Consider the following 21,216-nt stretch of genomic DNA (forward strand, 5'->3'; position numbering starts at 1 on the left):
CTCTCTCATTTTTCTTTCTCCCAGTTAACTTGGGACACCTGAAAACAAGTGACTTCAGAGCGCAAGGGATGGGCTCGCCCCGCATGCTGTACCCCTCGGTGCCCTCCTGCTGCAGCCCCCGTGCAGCCTTGGGCGGCCAGGCCGCGCTGTGCGGGGGTCCCACCCTCGCCTTTTGAACAGCTGTTTGGCAGCTCTGAGTGAAGGTCAATTTGGGGGTGAACTCAGAAACTGCAGAATGCAGGGGGAGGTTGTTAAGAAGCGGGTTCTCCACTGTTTTTGCAACTTTGCACGTGGTTTCCCAGCTCCTTCCAAGGGCTGCCCGGTCGCGGCCGGCTCTAACCTGTGGCCCTTTGGATTCCTCCAGAAGGTGTTCCCTTCTCGGCCTCTGGGCCCCGTCCCCCGAGGCCCTGCCCTCCGTGGGTCAGCAGCGTCCCCGCGGCCACCTCGCCGCCCGCCGGGCACAGGCCTGTGCCGGGCCAGCCTGGCCGCCGGTGCGTGGACCCGGGCCCGGGAGCAGGAGGCCTGAGTCACGCCCTCCGGTGCTCGCACCCAGGCCTCTGGGCCCCGTGGCCGCGTCCGGGCCGGGAGTCCTTCAGGGCCCACGTGGCATTTGGCACCCCCTCGCTCTTCCCGCATCGGCGGGGGCTGTCTGTTTTGGGGGCCGAAGGCAGACAGAGGGGTGAAGAACTCCCCACGGTGGCCGTTTGCGCCATTTAAAAATACTTCTTGACCTAACAGACATCAAGAACTTCACTTCACAGTATTTTGCACAAGCGGTCTGTAGGGTAGAACCCTCCCTTGTGAGAAATCAGAACAGAACTATGCTGTCGGACGCACCGTGCCTCCCAGGTAAACACAGAATCGCTTTTGCTTTAACATTATTTTAAGTGAAAGCCATTAGGTATGCAATTTAGTTTAATCGTTTGCCAGATCCTATTTTTGAAATCCTAACCATTTAGGGGTTAAAACTTTCAGTCTCCTTTCCACTCCAGGGATACGGCAGGAGCTCAGCCCGGGTGGCTGGAGAACTCTGCTGCCCGGAGAGCCGAAGGCAGAGGCTCCTTATCGAGGCAGGCCGGCCGGGCAGAGCGTTAAAGGGCAGGACCCCCGTCCCCCGGGCCCCTCCCGAGGGCAGCCTTCCCCCGGCACCAGCCTGGTCTTCAGGGAGCTCCGGCCTCAAGGTCAGCAGGGAGTGTGCTCAGGGGAAGGGCCCACCGTGTGGAGCCCGTGCCCTGCAGGGCGGGGTGGGGGGGGCCTCCCACCTGGCCCTCCCGCACAGGGAGTCCTGGGCGCTGGTGCTGGGGCGCTCACACGCACCCCTGAGCGATGTTCATTTCTCTCCTTGGTGCGCGGTGAGGCCCCCTGGCTTCGGGCCCCTCTCTGTTGTTGATCACCGCACTGGCTACTTTTACTAAAGTTAACAAATTCCTTTAAATGTAGGCGTATTCTTATGCTTGCTGGGCAACAAGAGAACAGCATCACACCCTGCCTCTCGCTCCCCAAAGGCCCCCATTCCATTTCTTTCCACTTCCTTTTCATTTCTACCTCCAATTTTTAAAAAACGTGTTTCACTGCCAACTTAAGATTTTTCAGACTTAGGTGTCATCTGCTGACGTCCTACTGTGGAAGGTGAAGGTTCGGGGCGTTGAACCCTCACCTCTGAGGCCTCACACACGCCCTCCCCTGCCTCCTCGCACTTAGAGTAGGTGACTCACCCCGGGGGTGGCTTTGTTACATCCACGTGGATGCCACGGGGACACCTGGACTGGCAGCATGGCCGTCACCCCCCTGGCATCGCCACCCTCCTCTTCTAGACAACACAAGACACGTGCTATGACTTTTTAAAAACTCACTTTTAAACTGAACAAGTTTACATAATACGAATAAATACACTTGGAGTCTGAAACAAATCTCAGACATCATGTCGTTTCATCCATAAATACTTCAGTTTGTGCCTCTTACAGGCGAGGGCTTATTCCTAACATCACCCCAACACCACTTTCATACCCAGCGAAGGTAAGAGTCACCCTCAATATCCCACTTCCTCCAATTTCCTCCTGACGCCTTTTGTAGCAAACTGTCGCGGGGCACCTGGGTAAATCTCCAAGTTTCCTTCACACCAGGTCTGCCCTTGAGTGGGCGGGAAGGGCGGTGGGCTTGGCAGCAGGGGTTAGACCACAGGGGAGTGCCACGTGCTTAGGACAGTGAAACCACAGGAGACAGGCCTGTGTCCCTGGCGCTAATCTCCCCGGACAGCGAGACGCACCAGACTTTGTACTGGTTCCGGGTTTTCCTTGGGGGCACGCACCTGCGCTCTCTGCTCTCACACGTGAATCTGGCCACTGGAAAACTGTCACCCAGGACATCCTCTCCCGTTGTCCTTGGAGCCCTCAGCCTCCCACCTGTGCTGGGCACCTGGGTTCCTGGCCCCAGGCTTCCTCCTCCATGATTTACACTCTCAGGTTGCTGGCGCACATCCTCTAGGAGCCTCCATACATGTCTGAAAATATCTCTTCTTTCATGCTTGATTGATAAAGCAGTTCCTCAAATGGTAGGAAATTATCTTCCTAAAAGAACAGTAAAGCATTTCTCACCGTCTCCTGAGTTCCGTGTTGCTATTTAAGATTCCAGGGTCTTTCCCGTTCCTGACCCTCTGGAAGTTGCGTGTTCTCTCTGGAAGCTCTTGGGGTCTTTATCTCAGAGTTCTCAACTCCAAAATGTCCCAAAGGTGGGTCTCCAAACAGGCGTGCTTTACTCACAGGGCCAGGAACTTGGTTCTTTCAGTCTGGAAACGAAACGCTTCAATCCGTGGAAGCATCTTGCATGGTTTCTTTGACTGTATCCTGCCCTCCGTTTTCTGAACTTCCTTTACTTAGATGTTGGGCCTCTTGGACAGATCTTTTAATTTATTTAATCTCTTTCTTCTCCTCTCTTTGTATTTTTCTTCTACTTTTTAGGATATTTCAGTTTTACCTCCAACTCCTCCTTTGAATTTTTATTTGTGCTTCATTTTTTCTAATGTCCAAGAGCTCTTTCTTAAACTCTGAATAATTCCTTTAACCTAGCCTCTCTTTCTTATGTGATTGCAATGTCTTTTTCTATCTTTCTGAATATACGTTAGGGGTTTTTTCCCCTGCTCCTTACATTTTCTGTGTTCCTACTCTTTTCTGTCTATTTTCCTCTCATATTATAGGCAGTGCAGAGCTGGAAAATGTTCAGCCATTGGCTCTCTGGAGAAAAAAAGCCTTGAGCTGTCCAGTTTCCACGGTGCAAATTCTTGCATGGTGGGCAATTTCTGTTACGTGGCGCTCTGCAAAGGCCACAGCAAGCAAGACACCTCCTGTGCCTTGGCAGTGTCCCCGGTGCTGGTCAGCCCTGCGTGGTCAGCACGGAGTGCCCGATCCTTTCTCAAATCTATCTGTGGGTCTCACTGAGGCAGCTGGGAAGGAGGGGTTGAGGCAGCGGGTCTGGATTCAGACAGTCAGAGCTAGGAGGGAAGCTGAAAAGTGGTGAAAGAGAGAAGGGAAGAGCAGGAAGGCCCTGCAGCAAGGTCAGCTCACCGGGGAGTGGGAGGGCTGCTTCCCGAAAGAGGACCCAGGGGGCTCTGGCTGAGTCATTTTGGGGCACTCGAGACTGCATGTTCTTTTTCGCTCAAACGGTTCCTAATTATAATTCTGGGAGAAATTAGAGCAGCGAAGAATGGGGCCGATGGCCGAACGGCGTTTCTGAAATAAAGATCCCGTCTCTCAAGTATCAAAGCGCCCCGCCAGACGACAAATTGCAGGACGGTTAATTCCCGTCTCGCGTCCAGTGGCCAAGAGCACATGCCAGCAGGGTGCTGCTACCACGCTGCTCAGCCCTCGCCCAGGAGGACGGCGCTCTCGGGCCCGTGCAACCTCCACGCACCTTTGTTCCCGGACGCGGGCCGTCGGTCATGGCAGGTCACCCTCCATGGCGTCTCACGGCTGAGACCTCCAGGACGTCGGCTTCCGAGACGGGGGCCAAGCGCCCCCGTTCTCACCCACCTCCAGGGCAGGAAGGAGACAGGTACCCGGGTTGACAGGAAACGAGACCCCGGCCTCCTGCTCCCGTGAGTTTTCACGCCGTGACCACGACAGCTTTAAGTGCTCCCCTCCGTAATAAGCATAAAACTTACGATGGTCAAGTGAACCGTGGCTTCCGAATGCTGCTGTAAAAGACGGGCGCCCTTTGCACCTTCAGCGTCCGCCCTGCGCTCGCCGCCGCCGCCCCCTTCCCTGCGGCCCCTGCGAGGGCTGGGGATGCTCTGTCTTCAGCCGGTCTGGCTCCGGCCTGGTCGAATCCACTTCCCTTCGTCTCGATGGCCTGTCCCAGTGCCTCCCCAGGTGCCCAACCGAAAAAGCCGGAAGTCACGTCATCGAGGCACCGTTTGGGGCCCAAAGGGGCCTCCTGCTTGCTCACTTCTGTTCATCCGCAGCTTCAAATACAAGGACCCTGCAGACATCATTCCTCCCACGTGTGTGCGTTTACACAGAACACGTTCATACTATTCACCCTCTACAGGATTTAGGACTAATTACTTAGTTCCCCAAAGAATAAGGGGTTGCAGGGGTGACTGTTCCTGGAATCCTGGGGTGGAAACACAGTAACGCTTCTTCTCCAACTTCTTGATGCTGTTTGGTCAAAACACACCTGAAGACACAACATAAGGTTCACAGCAAATGCCACAAAAAGTCCACGCAAGGCTGGTACAGCTATGCGAGCCGGGCGTGTCCCCTACACAGGCGCGAAGAGGACCTGGGGGATGTGAGGAAACGCGGTTAGAAGCCTTGGCTCCCGCAGGGTTTCTGGATCCCTGCTTACTAGATTTGTGTCACTCTGTTTGGGTTGATTAACTTGGGTGTTTGTTTGGACCTTGGAAATGTGTTGGCTTGAATCTTGGTTTGTTAATTATGAAGAAGCATTCCTTTGGGTTTTTCTGGAGATGGATACAATCTGATTCTCCAGATGTAGGACACTTCTCAGTCCCATGCTGAAAAAAAATTGTTAGTATATCAAGCAGCTCTAAATTAAAATCTCATCCTGTAACTCAGCTTTGTGTCCAGTTTCTAATATTTACTCGGACCCTTTGGTCAACCTAATCTGTTAGCATGTGGACGCACAGCTGTGTCTGGTGCCAGGTTTTTAAGCAATGTTTACGCACCGTACATGACAGCAACCAAAGCCTGCACAGAAAAGAAAGCTCGCAGACGGGCTACTTCCTGAGACCTGGTTTTGGACGCATGAGTGAAACATGAGGCCACGAGGCCATGTGATAGGGAAGAATGTGAAATGGGTGGCGATGGCGCCAGCCCACGGCAAACAAGTCTGACCACCTGGAGAGAATGAATAACCAAACAGTTGAAGAAGCAGTGCTTCCTGAGCTCCACGGGGCAGTCGGGCCTCCAAGCTTGATCCATGTTAATCCTCACAACAGCCTGTGGGCTGGGCATTGCTGCCACCCCACTGCCCAGGTGAGAACCGAGGCCCAGGGCGGTCCGGGAGCAGAGCAGGGTCAGACCCCAGTTCAAACCCAAGGAGGCCTGATTCCAGGGCCTGTGAGCCTTTACATTTGGTACAACAGACGCACAGCCAGGTGCACGGCTTGGGGAATGTTCACATGAGTGTCCGCCCTGAAACCTCCACCGAGACCGAGATACGGAGGTTCCTCAGCACCTCAGAAGGCGGCCCCGAGCCCCACCCAGAGTCAGCCCCTGTGCTGACCTCGGTCACCGTAGGTCACCTGTGCCGGCTCCCGACACGTGTGTCACCGTGTCTGTTTGCTCTCATCTGACCTGTCAGAGCCGTCCCACGGTGTGAAGGGGCCGGTTTCGTTCAGTGCTGCGTAGTGTCCTGTGTGTGGACACACCAAACTGATGATCTGTTCTGCTGCCGATGGACGTTTGGGTTGTGTCCAGAGTTTGGCTCTTTTTATAGACAAGACTCTACAAACACACCCACCCACACCCCCAGTGGACACACACCCGTTCCATGGGGTGTGCACCAGGAGCCGAGCAGATGGGCTCAGAGCCCCGTGGGCTCAGCTGCGTGCACGCTGCCGGACGGTTCCCTGCGGCGCTGCCCGCTCACACCTCCGTCGGGCCTGTGGGCCCCCACGTGCTCCACACCCACCTGCTCGCCAGCTCTTTGACCTCCGGTCGCTCCGAGCCCCTTTCCAGATGCTGGCTGGACTCCCGATGTCTTTGTGTGGACGGCCTGCTCAAATCTTCTGCCCCCTGGAAGAAGGAGTTGTTAGCCTTTCCACATTGACTTGTAAGAGTTCTTCGTGTCCCCAGTATCTGTGGCTACGTGGCGGCAGATGCCGCGTCTGTGGCACCTCTTCACTTTCTGAATGGTGTCTTCTGACGAACAAAAGCTCTTAACTTTCATGAAGTCAGATCAATCAACCTGTGTCTGTTGTTAGGTTTTCTGAGCCCTGGTCACCCCTAGGGTCTCCTGTCCCACCTCTTCTCAGCCTCTGCTGCACCGCCGTGTCCCAGCCTAGAACCATCAGGGCTGCACTCCGTCCTCTCAGCCTCTGGAGACGATGAAGCAGAAGACAGACGGGAAGCAGGACCGGCATGGGGCCTCGGCACCCCTTTCTCCCTCCATCCCTCCTGCCTCCAGGGTTCGGAGGAGCCCCTTGTCCGTGCGCTGCTCTCAGGGGTGAGCTGAGCGCTCCCTCGGCCGACTCGGCTCCGGGAGCAGTACGCTTGCTCGGGACGCGGGCGACCCCATCGCTGCCACTGAAGGCCGGGTGGCCGCGGGCGGTCCGCGACTCCAGGCGGAGACTGGCCTGAGCCCGGTCGTGGGGTGGCGGCCTGAAGCTCCGATCGGCTGAGAGGCACTGACGCGGCTCACCCGGCTGGGGTGCAGGCAAGGTGAAGAGGCCCCCGAGGAAAAGCGAGGGGAGCCCCTGCCCACCTGCGAGTGGGGGACTCACGCCAGCCAGGCTTCAGCTGCGACGCGGAGGCCGCCTGGGCCGGGGGACGCGGGCGGGTGGGCGGCCGGGCCACCGTCTAGTTTCTCCTCCTCCGTCGCGTCCCAGGGGGAAGGTGTGCCAGGACCGGGGCCAGCCCCGCGGGAGGGATGGGGCCCCCGCAGACAGAGGCTTTGCCTCGAGCCGGGCACCCGCTGTCCCGTGAAACGTGGGCGGACTCCGCAGTGGCCCTGTTTTATGCTGCTTTCTCCTAACCTTGATTTTCTTTCTGGTTTTAAAAGTGAGGTGATCCACTGGAGACAATTTGGAAAACGCAGTTAAAAAAAAAAAAGAACATTTTCAGAGTCATCCATAACAGTCGGCTGAGGCTCTGCTGTGCTTTGTCTGGTGTAATATCGATGGCGTCTTGGTCTGTGGCCACAACAGAGGAAAGCTTCGGGCAAAGGAACGTAGGTCCCCCAGGCACCTTCACAGGAGAGGACGGCCGCCCTGGGTCAGCAGGTCCTGGGCAGGGCTAGGTGTCCAGCTGCGGCGGCCATCAGGCCAGCGTAGACGGAGTTCCCTTGTGAGCTCAGCCAGGCTGCAGGTGACTTGAGAACTGCAGGTCACCACCCATTAGCTGGTTGTGAAATCAACGTCATGAGTCCTAACTAGCATTAAAAAATGGAATAGAAATGTCCATTTCTACGATTGCAACAGACACTGATTTCTATTGGGGAATCGCTCACCTGACGAGCTCGTCTCCCATCTGCGTGTTCCGTGTACGCTGTTGTGACAGCAGGGCCATTTCTCATGGCAGGACTGGCCTCGGTTAAGAAGGTTGGGAAGCCCCTGGCTGGCGAGGAGGGGCGTTCGGAGGCTGCCCGTGGCACGTGGCCTTTTCAGATGAGGAGGACGGGGAGACAGAGCCACCAGGGCCAAGGTGTGTTGACGCAAAGGCGGCCAGAACGTGGGCAGAACGAGGAAGGTGCAGCCGGACCTGCTCAGACCTGGGCTAAGCACCCCCTCCCCGGGCGTCCAACCCCCGCACGCCGCGGCTGTCCCCTTGTCCCCAGCTCCAACCACAGCTTCCCTGGAGGGACCCTTGCAGTGGACATCAGAGAAACACGGGGAGTGTCCACACACGTGCTGGCTTTGGGTAGCACACACGCTGGCTGCACATGTGTCTGGCGTGGACACACTCTGGGACGCGAGAGAACTTGCCCTCGACTCCATGCCTGTGCTGGGAGGGCTATACGCCGATCACATCTCTCTTCCCTCCCAAAAAACGATTTCCGTGTGTCGCTCGGAAACTGAGGTCCCCGCTCCTGGGCTGGCAGCATCAAGGCCACCATGCAGCCACTACACTCGGCCCAGGCACCAGTCTGGGGCCCTAACCCCTCGATGGGTACTGTGCTGACCGGATCCAGTTAGAGCTGCGAAGCCAGGAGGGACTCTGTGAGGGTGACGCCAAGTGGTCCGGGCCCCTCCCTGGAAGATCAGCGGGAGGCGGGCGCCTGGCGACAGCAGCCTGGCCGTGGTGGGTTGGGTGGTCCTCCTTCCAGCCCAGATGATGCGAGAGCCCCAAGGAGCCTGCATTTTCAGCTCTCAGAGTCAAGACGCAAGATATGAGACTGGGCGCGTCTGCTCCGGGCCCATTTTCTGACTTTATATTACAGACAAGTGAGAACAGAAACGGTAGAGAGAATGGCCTTGTAGACCCCACGGGACCCCTTCCAGCTTCCACAGTGACCAGCTCAGCCAGCCTTGTGTCCTCTGCCCCGCCAGCCACAGAAATCCTAGGCTTCATATTTCATCCATAAATATTTGGGTATTTTTCCCTGAAAAATAAAGATTTTTAAAAAGAACATTAGTAGAAATCTATTACCACACAGACAGAATTAATAATAGTCTTGACATCATCAAATTTCCAGCCGGTGCTCAGCTCTGGACCGAAGCCACCGGGACACAGCTCGGACGCAGCTGCGGGGCAGAGGAGAGTGTGGGGAAGGGAGTTCTTTGGTGCATCTGCCCCGAGGACAGAGCTTGGACGACGGCAGGAGTTCCAGGGGAGCGATTTGCTGCAACATGAGGAAAAGCTCCTGCGATCAGAGCTGCCCAGTCCTGGGTCGTCACTGAAACTGCCCTGCTGCTTCGGGCCGGTGTGAAGCTGGCGCCGCCCCTGGCAGGGCAGAGGCCGGTCGCCCGCCTGGCCGCCCTTGAGGAGCTGTCTGCTGCCTCCGCACAGGCCCCCAACAGGCCCTGGCCTACCCGGTGCCCCTGGTTTCTCCTCGCGGCACGGCCCGCCGGTCCAGGCCCCGCAGGAGGATCGACGCTGGGGCGGCCGTGCCCCGCGATGCGAGTTGCTTTAATCAGGCTTAAGGCTACCGACTGGCTTCCCACATCCTGCCGCGGTGGACGTCGTCCCGTCCCCGCCCAGCACACCGTGCGGTCCCTCCTGCTTGGTGCAGACCCGCGGGGCCACAATGGGGACCACACGTGGCGCATCCTCACCACCTGGACACCCCCCAGGCAGCGTGCACTCCGTGGAATGTCACCGCTATTCGATGCGGAACTGCTGCTAACGGCAGACACGGGGTCACCCAGACAGAGGCCAGAGGCCTGACGGTGAAGATCACGGGGCGGGATCAGACCAAGCACGGGGCGGGATCAGACCAAGCGCGGGCCTCGCCCTCCAGCCCTCGGAAGTGAGGCGGAGGGCGGCAGAGCTTTCTTCTTCGCTTTTCTGTAAAACCAACTTTGCCTCCTGAGCAGGTGTAAGATGGCCCTCCACCTGCACCCGGTCCTGTGTGCTTTCCGCTTGCTCACTCTCACAAACGTTATATGCAGCCCCCAGAAAAGCCCAGTTAAATCCCCGAGGGACCCTGCCCAGGGGGTCTGCGTGCTAACAGCCGACCCACAGGCCCCCGGAGGGCCCAGGTGACCGTGGCGAGCAGTGAACCCTGGGGGTGCGGGGCAGGTCCCCGCGAGGGCGCCGCAGGGGGGCCAGGTCCGGTGCAGCCGTACCCGCATGCCCTGCGGTGGGGCCTCAGGCCTGGGCTGTGGTCCTGCCCAAGGCCCTGCCCCCGGCCCGGATGCTCTGCCCTGGCGGCGCTGCCTTAGGGGCCGGGGTGCCCCGTCCATGGGCGCTGCCCACGCAGCCTGACGGGGCCTGTGTGAGCAGCACCCCTCCCCCACCCGCGGATGGACGAGGAAGCGACGCCTTCAGCCCGTTGGGTGGAATCACTCCTTGGGGTCGTATCTGAGAATCAGCCCTCAATTCCACAGGCAATTAGGAGCGGCCTGCTGAGCGCCATTAAGCCTCTCGGCGCCCCGGCCCGGAGCTCTGGGCCGCGCTGTTCCGTCCCCTCACGGGCTCATCTCAGAGGGCCGGGTGCCCGTCCCTAGGGGAGTGAACTGGGCAGCCCCCTGGGGCGACGAGGGCTGTTTGGTGCCGGGAACTGAACCTGCTTCCCTAGCCCCGCCCCGCCCTTCGCAAGCCTGGATCTCATTCCTGATGGCGCCGGGCCAGCCATGGTCCCCCCGCCCCACGTCTGAGCGTCAGCCTGGCTTGGGGCTTGCCTGTGCCCAGGGCGCTGGGGCGGGATCTGAGCTGCGTCAGGAGGTGACGAGCGGAGGCTGGGAAGCGGTGAGTCCGGGGAACGGGCGATGTCTGGTCACAACGGTCTGTGGGTGGTCAGAGGGGAGCGGGGTGACCAGGTGGCCAGGAGGTGGGAGAGAGGCTGACCCGGGCCACCGAGAGGGTGGAGACCCTTTCAGCCGAGGCAGGGAAGGAGCAGTAAGCCGGGCACAGGCTCGGCCACTGTGCCCAAGTGCCCCGCGGCCTGCAGGCCACTCCAAGCCCGCCCTCCTTCAGACCTGCGTGGACAACACCTCCCTCACCCTGCATGCTGCTTCCAGAAGCTCTCGCTGAGCCTCGGCACCTGGGGAGAGAAGGGGCCCAAACACCAGTGACCACGGCCAGCAATCGAGGGGCACCTGGCCCCGCTCACCCCCGTCAGGGCGGGCAGCCCCTCCCCGTCAGGACCCCCGTGGCCTCAGGCGGGAGGGCCCCTCCTGGGGAGAACGGCCTGCCCCAAGCTAGCCCTAACCCTCACCCTGACCCCTGCAGACCCTCGGAGCCCCTCCCCAAATCGTCCCCCTGACAGACCACACAGCCAGGGCGGCGTCGGCTGGACAGGTGGACCGGGGTCAAGTCGGTGGGGAGGAGATTGAGGAAAGCAGACGGGCACCTGAGCTGGTCTCTCCCCTGTCGCCACTTTGCCTAGAAAAGCCAAGAAGTCTAAGTTCAGAGCTGGGCTCTCAGGTGGTTATGAAGGCAGAGTTTATACAATTTGCAAGCTTGATTTAACACTTTTCAGTATTTAGGCAGCCCTGCACCCAGGCAGCAGGGGACCTGTGGCCTCCAGTGCGGAGGAAAAGCGGGTCTGGTTCTCAGAGTCACCGGCCCCAACGCCCGGCGGTCTCAGCCATCTCCGAGGGTCCCACTCAGCTCCCCTCCAGACGCAGCCTCTGGGCCGTCCTCTTGGCTTCGAGGACCAGCCGACACCCTTTTCGTGGTTAGCTGCTGGCTGTCACCACCATGGGCCCCCAGATCCCCAAGAATGATCCTCCTGGACCACCTCCCCCCAGGCCCCGCAGGGGGCGGCCAGTCTTCCCGCAAGCTGGCCACAGTGTCTCCCGGACACGCGTCTTCCAGCAGGTGCAGCGCTGTCTCGCGGTGAGGGGGCTTCACCCTAGAAACCACGGAGCTGCCCTGGCCTGGGAGACCCCGAGCCAGGCCCTGCTGCTCCGGACAGCTGGCTCTGCCTGCAGACCTGTCTCCGTGACTTCCCGAAACCACTCCGAACCAGGAGTGGAGACTCTCCAAGGAGACGCAGCCCCCTGACCACACTCCGTGACCTACTGGGCGAGTATGTCAAGCCAACTAGGGGCCTTCCCAGCCCTGGGCGGGGCCTGTGCCTCAGCCTCGCCCTCCAGCCATGGGGCCTCCCAAGCCACCATCAAGTGGAAACAATGCAGCTTTTTTGGCTGCAAAAAAAAAAAAAAAGGAGGGGAGGAGGGAGGGGGGAGGAGAAGAAGTCACTTGCCTCCCGGTGGCAGGGCTCCAGTGTGGAAGCCACTGTGTGACCCCCCCCCCACTTGCGGCAACCTCAAAAGGACTGTTGATTCAAGAGCTGGGAATAAATCAAGAAACGTCTCCGTGTTTGCAGGAACACCAAATGTTCTGAAATGTGCTTTCCATCTACCACTTAGCATTTAGGAAGATAAACAAGGTGTGGTTTAAACAGCAGTTCAAAACTCCTGGGTATCTCACAGAATTTTGCCAAGGATTGAGGGAGAGGCCATCGGGCAGAAACTTTTCGGTGGGGCGCAGGTGGAGTGTCTTGGTCCAGGGACCGCCGGCCAGCCTTCTGAGGTTCACCCAACACCTGCCGAAGGGCCAGGAAGGTGCAACACCCTCCTGACCGGCCAGGGATTCACAGTTACACGTGGCCGTGCACTGCGTTTGGACTCGGGCTAACTCCTTACTTCGTTTTTTAAGCCAAACTGCACAAACACACGAAACTGATGAACAGCCCCGGGGAAGAGATAGCCTCGCTGTTTTCAATCAGCCTCTGACAATGGCGGGCGGCTCCTAAGCTAGAGGCAGCTGTGCCACATGTTCGAATAAGGAGATGGATTTCCACCTGGAGAGTCATCTGCGCGAATCAGCAGGCCAGAGCGATGTTGGAATTTCTAACGGTCCTCGGTGGCAAGGCGAGCTCTCTCGGATGATGTGGTTCGAGGGGGCCAGGCGGACAGCCCTCCAGCAGAGGCTTGAAATCCCATCAGCTTCTTCAAGCCGTTCGCTTAAGGCGGGAAGGCGGAGGCCTCCTCTCGGTGTCTGAACGTGATTGCTGGGCAGCGGTTCCTGGAGCGCCAGGCTCAGGGCTGTCTGGGCTCAGTGGGAAAGGATGCTGGGATCACCCAGTGATGTGTTCCGTGGGCGCGGAGAACGGGGTGGGAGCACGCATGCCGTGGAGACCCGGCGGTTCTTTGAGGTTGTCAGCCGCTGTACCTCAGTGCGGTCTGAGAGGATTCAGAGCCGGAGGGGGGACAGTGCGTGGAGCCAGGCGGCGCCTGAAGGGACGGGAGGGGACACGAGGCGGCTCGGGGAAGTGAGCCTGAACTCAGGGCCTTGTGTAGGGCCTAGACCTGCCACTGGGTCCAGGGTGTCACCCTGACGGTGGTGAGTTACGGGAATGAAACTTCACTGCCAGTTAACACGGAACACGTGGGCACGAGGCACAGGCCCACGGCTCCACGCAGGGGAGCTGCTGCTGGAGCAGGGCCTCTCCCCTGAGCCTCTGTTCCCAGTTCTCCCAGCTCCCAGCGCAGCGTCTCATACACGTGCATTCCCTCGTTGCTTTACTCGTCTACGCGTTCGCTCAGAGATCAGTAGCCTGGGATTGCTGTTTGCCGCGGAAGGCGGCTTCCACGAGCTTCCGTCTCTGCGGGAAGACAGGGTCAGGCCGGTCCGCCTCGGGAGAAGCCGGTTTCCCGCAGCGGGGCAGGCGTGGGGCTCAGACTCGGTGACTCAGCGGGTGGCGCCCAGCCACATAGTCACGGAGACGCTGTCCCGTGCTGAAGGTGTCTCCCTAGGTGTGACCGTCGGAACCGAACGTCGGAGGTAGATTTAGTGCTTCACTAACCTAATTTTAAAGTCACAGGACAGAAGCCTAAGTGGCCTTTGGCAAAATCACCCTGAATTTCCATTTCTCTTGCTTCCCCAGCTTCCCAGGTGCTGCTGCTAATCCTATAAAAGCAGCTCCTCTGCCAGCCCTGGAGAAGCAAGTCCCAGGGCCGAGCCATGTGGGCCCCCAGGGCCTCTGAAGCCTCCCCGCCCTGGGGGAGGTGACAGACGCAGAGCCGTCCGGCCTGGACTCCCACGTGTTCAGAGGCAATGCCAACTCCAGCTCCTCGGAGCAAATGCCAAAGAATACATTCCTGCCCGGCTGAGTCACGGCCCGCTCCTAGAGCCTCCTGCTCTGTGCCGTGGGGCTCGGGGAGCTCTGGGGGCAGGACAGCCGGCCGCACGGAGAGGGTGACCGTGGAAAGTCCCGGGAGGTCCGCGCGGGGTCCTCGAGGCCTCAGCCGCGGGGCTCTGCAGGCCTCGCCTTCACACGCTCAGTGCCCCGTCAGGGGCGGAGGGCCCCCCAGGAGGCGGGGCGGGCAGGCTCCTGGTCCCCCTGGAGCTGGCACACCCCTGGACGCGGGTGGGCAGATCTGCGAGGGGCCCGGCAGGGTGCGGACCGCGTCTTCAGGGAGCACGCAGCACACGAGAGGATTTAAAGCAAAAGCGACAGGACACTGTCCAGCCGCAGCAGTCGGGAACGGCCGGCTGCCAACCCTGGAGCCAGAGAGCAGGGCCGAGGGATGAGAACTTCGGAGAAGATCCCTGCGCCTCCGGCCCAGAGCCAGCCAGTACGTGAACATGGGGCGTCCAGCCCCGCCGTGGCTCCGCCTGCAGTACCTCTGCCCCTGGCGTGGGCGCGGACGGGCTCAGGCCCCCAGAGTCAGGGTGCGGACCGTGCCTGGGCGGTCCACGGGGGCCAGCTTTCATTTCTGTAATTTTCTAGAGAAATCCTGCCCAGCTGTTCACTTTTGTTAGGTTAAATGAGGGTTTTAAAGAAAGATCACGCAGTAGAATACACTCATGTTATCTTCTGTGTAAACTGGGCTAGTTTCAGTCTGCACTGTGGTGAATTAAGTCCTGTTACCAAGGGAAGTGTAAATACATTTTGTCTCAGTGACCAAAAGGAGAGAAAGGAGGGACAGTCGGTAGGAGAACAGTCCCTGGGGAAGCGGAGGCTGAACCCTGGAGAGACTGGACCGGGCCTGGGCAGAGGCGACGGGATGGGGGGGAGGGGGGAGGGAAGGAGCAGCGCAGGAAGCCCCGCTGGGGACCGGACGGCAAGTAGGAGCGAGCCCGGCAGCTGCCTTCAGACCTCCGCCAGGGGCCGAGTGTGTCTCCCCAGATGCACGCGCTGGAGTCCTACCCCAGGGCCCCTGAAGGTGCCCCTCTTTGCGCGTGACTGGTTAGGATGAGCTCGGGCTGGAGCAGGGTGGCCCTCGCCCAACATGAGTGGTGTCCTTGTGAAAAGGGGACATTCGGACACAGACATCTAGGGAGAGGCCACATGACCATACAGACAGAGATCGGGAACCCCAGCGATTTCGGGCGGCCCCCAGAAGCTGGGGAGAGGCTGGGATGAGATGCCCCCTCACGGCTCGGAAGGCACCAGCCTGCCCACAGCTTGGTCTTGGCGTCCGGCCCCCAGCCCCGTGAGGCGCTTAGGCCGCCGGCTGTGGCACTTGGTGCAGGCAGCCCAGGGAAGTGACAGCCTCCGGTGACTCCCTCCTTGTTTTCCTGCCACGTTCCTACTTTTTCTCCCGCCCAACCAGGCACCTGGGTGTGAGGCCCTGTGTGCCCACCGGGTTTACAGTCATGCTAATTGGAACCAATTTGCCAGACTCACTGGGCAGGTCCCAACAGGAGGTGCTGAAAGGATTGGCAGGAAATTCAGGTGACAAGGAACAGGCAAGGCAGAACCAAAAGCAGATAAAATAAACAATGCCTTCTTGAAAAAACAAATCCAGGTGGGTGGTTGGCTGGCACCGGGGGGCTCCCGTCAGAAGGCAGGGAGGGCCGGCCAGGCCCAGGTGGAGGGAGGACCCAGGCGGAGACAGGCGTCTGACCAGGGCATCTGGGCAAGGGGACCAGGTGGGCCCCCCGGTGCGGGGCCCATGGGTGGTTTCAGGCTCAGGGTGGAGGAACGGGAGGCCCGAGCTGCGGCGCTAGGACCTGAGGGGCCCTGGAGGCCCTGCTCGGATGTGGCCACAGCCGCAGCTCTTGTAGCAGGTCTTGTCCCGGGTCTGAGCTGGACCACGTGCTGTAAGGACCCCCGACCTCTCCTTCCTTTGTTCCCCACCGGCCCTGGGCACCTGTGACCCCGCCCCCGCCCCTTAGCCTCTAAAACGACCTCTGCAGGTGGCTTCCGTGCCGTCATGCCCTCCTCAGGGCCTGACCTTCCCTTTCCCCGGGTTGTCAGGAAAATCCCTTCCTCACGCTCGGGCCCCACGGCCAGCAGCCCCGCAGGCCTCAGCCGACTGCGGAGTTCCCGCTACGGCCGCGCCAGAGTCCCATGGGGGGGTCCTGCTGACGGAGGACAGGCCACTGACTGCCCGGGGGAGGGCATGACGGTGTGAGCGGCAGCCCCGGAGCTTTGGCTTTTTCTCTCAAACAAAGAGGAAGACAGGACACGGTGGCCTCGGGCACTTCCTGTCACAGGGTCACCTGCCCGCTGGCCTTTCCGTCCACGGGGCACAAACCACAGCACAGAGCCCAGCAGATGTGGTGTCAGCTCCACTGTCAGCCACGTGAGAGGGGGCCCTGAGACTCTGTCACCCCCCAGGCCACTGTAAGCTTTGCTTCATGGCGACAGAGCATGGTCTGAGTGGCCCTTGAGGCCAGCACTTGTTTTCTCAGATGCAGAGAAGGAAGTGTAGACGTCTAACTGAGTCAGCATGGATCTGCGTCTTATCAAGTTCAGGGGCAGGTGCTAAGCTGCCGCCTCTCGGACACCGGGCCTCGTCTGTCCCCTGTCTCCTCTCCCGTCAGCTGGCCTCGGCTGACGGTGTGCAGAACGCCAGGCTCCCGGCGCCTCGCTCCCGGGCAGCGGACTCTGCGGAGGCCACATGCCCCAGGCTTCACGCCGCAGTGACCCATGACCAAGGACAGGGCCTCGTCACGGAAGCTTCTGGAACAGAGCAGGGCCCCACCACGGAGACACCCACGCCACCCAGCGCAGCCTTTCCCCGCCAGGCGGCCCTGCCAGTTGCTGGCTCTGCGGGGCCGAGTTCCCGCCGCTGTAAAGAGGGTGGACGGGTCCCTTTGCGTCTGTGGGGACGGGGCGTCACTGCCCGCCTCGGCCGCGTGCCCTTGCCGGCGAGGGGACGAGCCACACTCATGGCCATCGTGTGCATCTCGCGAGGAGGGGCTGCGGTCGGGGGTTGGGGGCACGACAGCCAGACAGGGTCCGGGAGGGCAGCGTCTTCTTCTTCCAACTCTTTCCGTCCTGTCGCCATGTCCAGGCTCACGGGCCTCCTGGAGGCTTGTGTAGAGCTTACAGTTTAAACAGGGCCTCACAGGACCTCAATGTCCTAAACCCACACTTGAAGCAAAGCTGAGATTCGGCCTCAGAAGGTGGTGACACAGAACACACCTCAGCCGAAGCCCTGCTAAAAGCGACGGCAAATTTGCTTTCCAAACCACCACTTTAGTACCAAAAGTAATGCTCCTCACCCACCAAGACCAAAGACAGGAGACAATGCACCCAGATTTCGGGAGCAAAGGCACTGACGGGTCTGGTCCGGGAGAGGCCGCCGCTGCCCGGTTAACGCCGGGCCGTCAGCAGTGGGCAGGCACGCGCCGTCGACGTGTTTCCCCGGAGCCCCCAGCCCCAGGAATCGGCGCGGCGGGATCCCCCCACACTCGCCTCCCGCGGTTCAGCCAAAGCACCCTAAGCCCAGGTCCCCCCTTTCTCCCCACGGCTTCTGGTACGTCTGGGTCCCACCCGCCCGGCCGGGCTCACCACCCGGGGTCCAGGGGTGTCCCTGGCACAGGCCTCGTGCACACGGAGAACAAGGTGGGGTCCGGCGGCCAGGAGAGTGTGATTCTGGGGCCACGGGAGGGTGTCGAGTTTGGGTGACAGGGAAACGGCACTTGGACAAACTCGAGGCACCTGGAAGGAGCACGAGCTCAGCTTTAGGCCCCTGGGGGGGCTGAGGCTGGTGTGGCCCTGCAGAGTGCCCAGCCAGCGAGGGAAAGGGCTACGGAGAGGGTAAGTCTTCTACGTACGGACAGAAATAAAACCGTTAGGTCGTAGCAACCTGTGAGAACTGCAGTCCCAAATATCCGTGCTTCTTCGCAGCGTCGGGGGTGTGGGCCAAGAGAGCAAAAGGGCGCGAGCACGGAGCCCCCGTCCCTGGGGCGCGGCTGGTGACCCCCCACGTGTGTGCGCAGGCCCAGCTGTCAGGTTGTGGTCAGGAGCAAGGGTCCACCGTTCCCTTAGGCGCCTGGCTCTCCTCCCCTTCTCGGGGGCTCCTGGAGGCCAGGGCCTGGGTACATTTTCTTCTGTAATAACGCCTTCCCAGCCCGGCCCTCGCTGGGCGCTCGGACACACCCACCCCCGGGACGCAACCTGTCGAGCTGGGACAGCAGGTATGATGACTGTCTGCTGAGCTCAGGCCTTGGGGTCCCTTCCAGTCCCCGCGTGCAGTCGCCAAGGGCCAGCCCCCCAGTTGTGGGTGATGACTTCTTTACTGAGAGCAGGGACGAGACGTCCCACGGGTTGAACGAAACCAGACTACTCTCCCAGAGCCCAGAGGGGTCCTGGCACGAACACAAGTGCTTCCAATGAGGACGAGGCCTGCGATGAAACGCCCTGTGACCCGGGAGTGTCCAAGGCCTGTGCTGACTTCTGTCCACAACCCGGGCGCCTCCTGCTTTGGGATCCAGACCCCATCTCCCATCTCGCCCCTCCGCTGAGCGGCTTCCCGTCCTCCACACGCCCGTCTCCACTCACCCTCTGGAGCCAAACGTTCTGCCCCGGGTCCCCCTAATTAGCTCTGTGCTCGAGCATCTTTCTGTATCTCCTTGCTGCCCCGGCTGGGGCCTTGGCTAACCTCCCAGCTGAGCCAGTGAGGCAGGCAGCTCCACCGTTTAGGGGGAGCGGCCCCCAACGCCTCCTCATTAAAGAAACACTGCCTGGGATTTCATCACAAGCCCATCAAAACATAATCCAGAAATTTTTGCTTAATGGAATAATCAGGAAATAAATGATCTGGTTAATGGGCTTCCTGGTTAATGGGGTTTAAAACCTCTTTTGTCGGAGACTTTCCTCAGATGCATCACTAGACCACCACCTCCAGTGCCTGCTGCCACATGACTCGGTCTTAACCCTGTAACTCCCATGGAACCCTAAGGAGAAAGGCAGGCCTTTCACGGCTCTGCGACCAGACGTGGCCATTTTTGTTCCCCAGAGCAGCCTGACGCTCCCACCTCCGTGGGCTGGAGGACGGCAGCTCAGCTCAGTCCCAGGAGAAGGTTCCATGGAGGGGGCAGCTGCACCCCCGGCGCCCACACAGCCGGCGCGCGCAGGAACCTGGGCCGCGCGGATCCCGGGCCGCAGGACGAAGCGCGGGTCCAGATCCGCTCACCTGCAGAACCCGTGTCGATACAGCAGCTGCTTACCCACCGCCCCTTGGCTGGCCTGGCCACCCACCCCCACCCCAGCCCTGGGGACGACGGGCCTGGAGCAGAGCTGACCTGGGAGACCTCGGGTAGGGCCGGGGGCTGAGAGGGGGAAGCAACCAGCACACGGCAGAGCGGACGGCAGAGCGCTGAGCGCGTGCGGACCTGTCCTGGCCGCGGCAGAGCGCTGAGCGCGTGCGGACCTGTCCTGGCCGCACCTGGGCCTCTCCAGGACCATCTCCGAACATGCCTCACCGCTGCACATCAGGTTTGGGGTTGCCTGCGCACAGCTTCCAGGTCATTGTGAATGTCAAGTACGACAACACAGAAAACTTAGAAAGCTGTTAAAGTGCCATCGCTGGTAACTCAGGCTAAAAGCCCCAAAGTGTTACAAATATGGGGCCTTGAGTTACTCAGTCCCCTCCCTTCTCAACCCCCAACATCACAGTCCCCTCAGCCTGGCAGCCACGGCCCCATCACAAGAGCACACGGGTCCCACACGTGCAGCTTGATGGATACAAGCACACCCCTCCCCCGAGGCCTCTCCCCTGCAGGCCCCACCTTCCAGATTTCTGGCCACAAGGAAGTTCCAGGCAGGGGTGGCTAGGCCAGCGGGGGCCACAGGCGTTGCCTCCATCTTCCGCTTGGATCTGGCTCCAAGAATAATTAGGAAATCCATGTGAGGGGAATACCAGGCCATCTGTCACCAACATCCAGGATGGGAGGAGATGGCCTGGCCAAGGGGGCCTGATGACAGGAGCATGGCTGAAGGACACAGGGGCAGAAGGAAACCTACCTGCTGGGCCACCTGCCCCAGCCAGGATGCATATCTGCCAGGAAACTGCAACCAACAGACGCAAAGAAACCCAAATCTAAGCACAACGGTGGGGGGCAGCAGGAGGGGTCCATGACCCCCAGCAGAGGAGGGTCACCAAACATGGGGGGCGATGCGGCACAGGGGATGAATGGGTGGATGGATGGATGGGTGGATGGGTGGATGGGTGGGTGGATGGTGGATGAATGGGTGGATGGATGGATTGATGGATGGGTGGTGGATGGATGGATGGGTGGGTGGGTGGATGGGTGGATGGATGGGTGGGTGGGTGGATGGATGGGTGGATGGATGGGTGGATGGATGGATGGATGGATGGGTGGGTGGGTGGATGGATGGATGGATGGGTGGATGGATGGATGGATGGGTGGATGGATGGGTGGATGGATGGGTGGATGGGTGGATGGATGGATGTATGGATGGGTGGATGGAAGAGTGGATGGATGGTGGATGAATGGGTGGATGGATGGATGGAAAGGTGGCTGAATGGGTGGATGGATGGATGGAAAGGTGGCTGAATGGGTGGATGGATGGATGGAAAGTTGGATGGACGGGTGGATGGATGGATGGATGGATGGATGGAAGGGTGGATGGATGGTGGATGGATGGGTGGATGGATGGATGGTGGATGGATGGGTGGATGGATGGATGGATGGATGGGTGGGTGGATGGATGGATGGATGGGTGGATGGATGGTGGATGAATGCGTGGATGGATGGATGGGTGGGTGGGTGGATGGAAGGATAGGTGGATGGGCAGGTGGATGGATGGCTGGATGGGTGGGTGGATGTGTGGATGGATGTCAGTTCTCTCTCCTCAAAGCACAAGCACAGGGAGAAAGCCCTGTTGCCCCACAAGTTAACAGAGACAATTTCCTCCCCCCGAGGCCTCAGTAACTTCACCTGTTGACTGGGGGTTTGATTTGTCTCACCTCCCTCACAGGATGGCTTTGAATAGCAAATGACGTAGAGCGCATTTGAAAATAACTTTGGAAAGTGTCATTGAATCACGTACATGAGCCATGTATCGTTTCTTTTTATTTTTAATTTAAAATTTTAAGTATTTATTTATTTATTTATTTAGGCTGCACCGTGCGGCTTGTGGGATCTTAATTCCCCGACCTGGGAT

The 21,216-nt window shown here is 59.8% G+C and overlaps 1 long non-coding RNA gene across 1 annotated transcript; it reads right to left on the reverse strand.

The window, feature by feature from the left end:
• Nucleotides 1-1,205: 1,205 nt before the first annotated feature.
• Nucleotides 1,206-20,230, reverse strand: LOC309639589. The gene is made up of 3 exons (XR_014251769.1): nt 19,460-20,230; nt 18,589-19,421; nt 1,206-8,778 (listed from the first exon to the last, which is right to left on the reverse strand). It is a non-coding gene; the product is annotated as an uncharacterized lncRNA (long non-coding RNA).
• Nucleotides 20,231-21,216: the final 986 nt, after the last annotated feature.

This window comes from Balaenoptera physalus, assembly GCF_965194825.1.
Source record: "Balaenoptera physalus genome assembly, chromosome: 12".
In the NCBI taxonomy this organism is placed as follows: domain Eukaryota; kingdom Metazoa; phylum Chordata; class Mammalia; order Artiodactyla; family Balaenopteridae; genus Balaenoptera; species Balaenoptera physalus.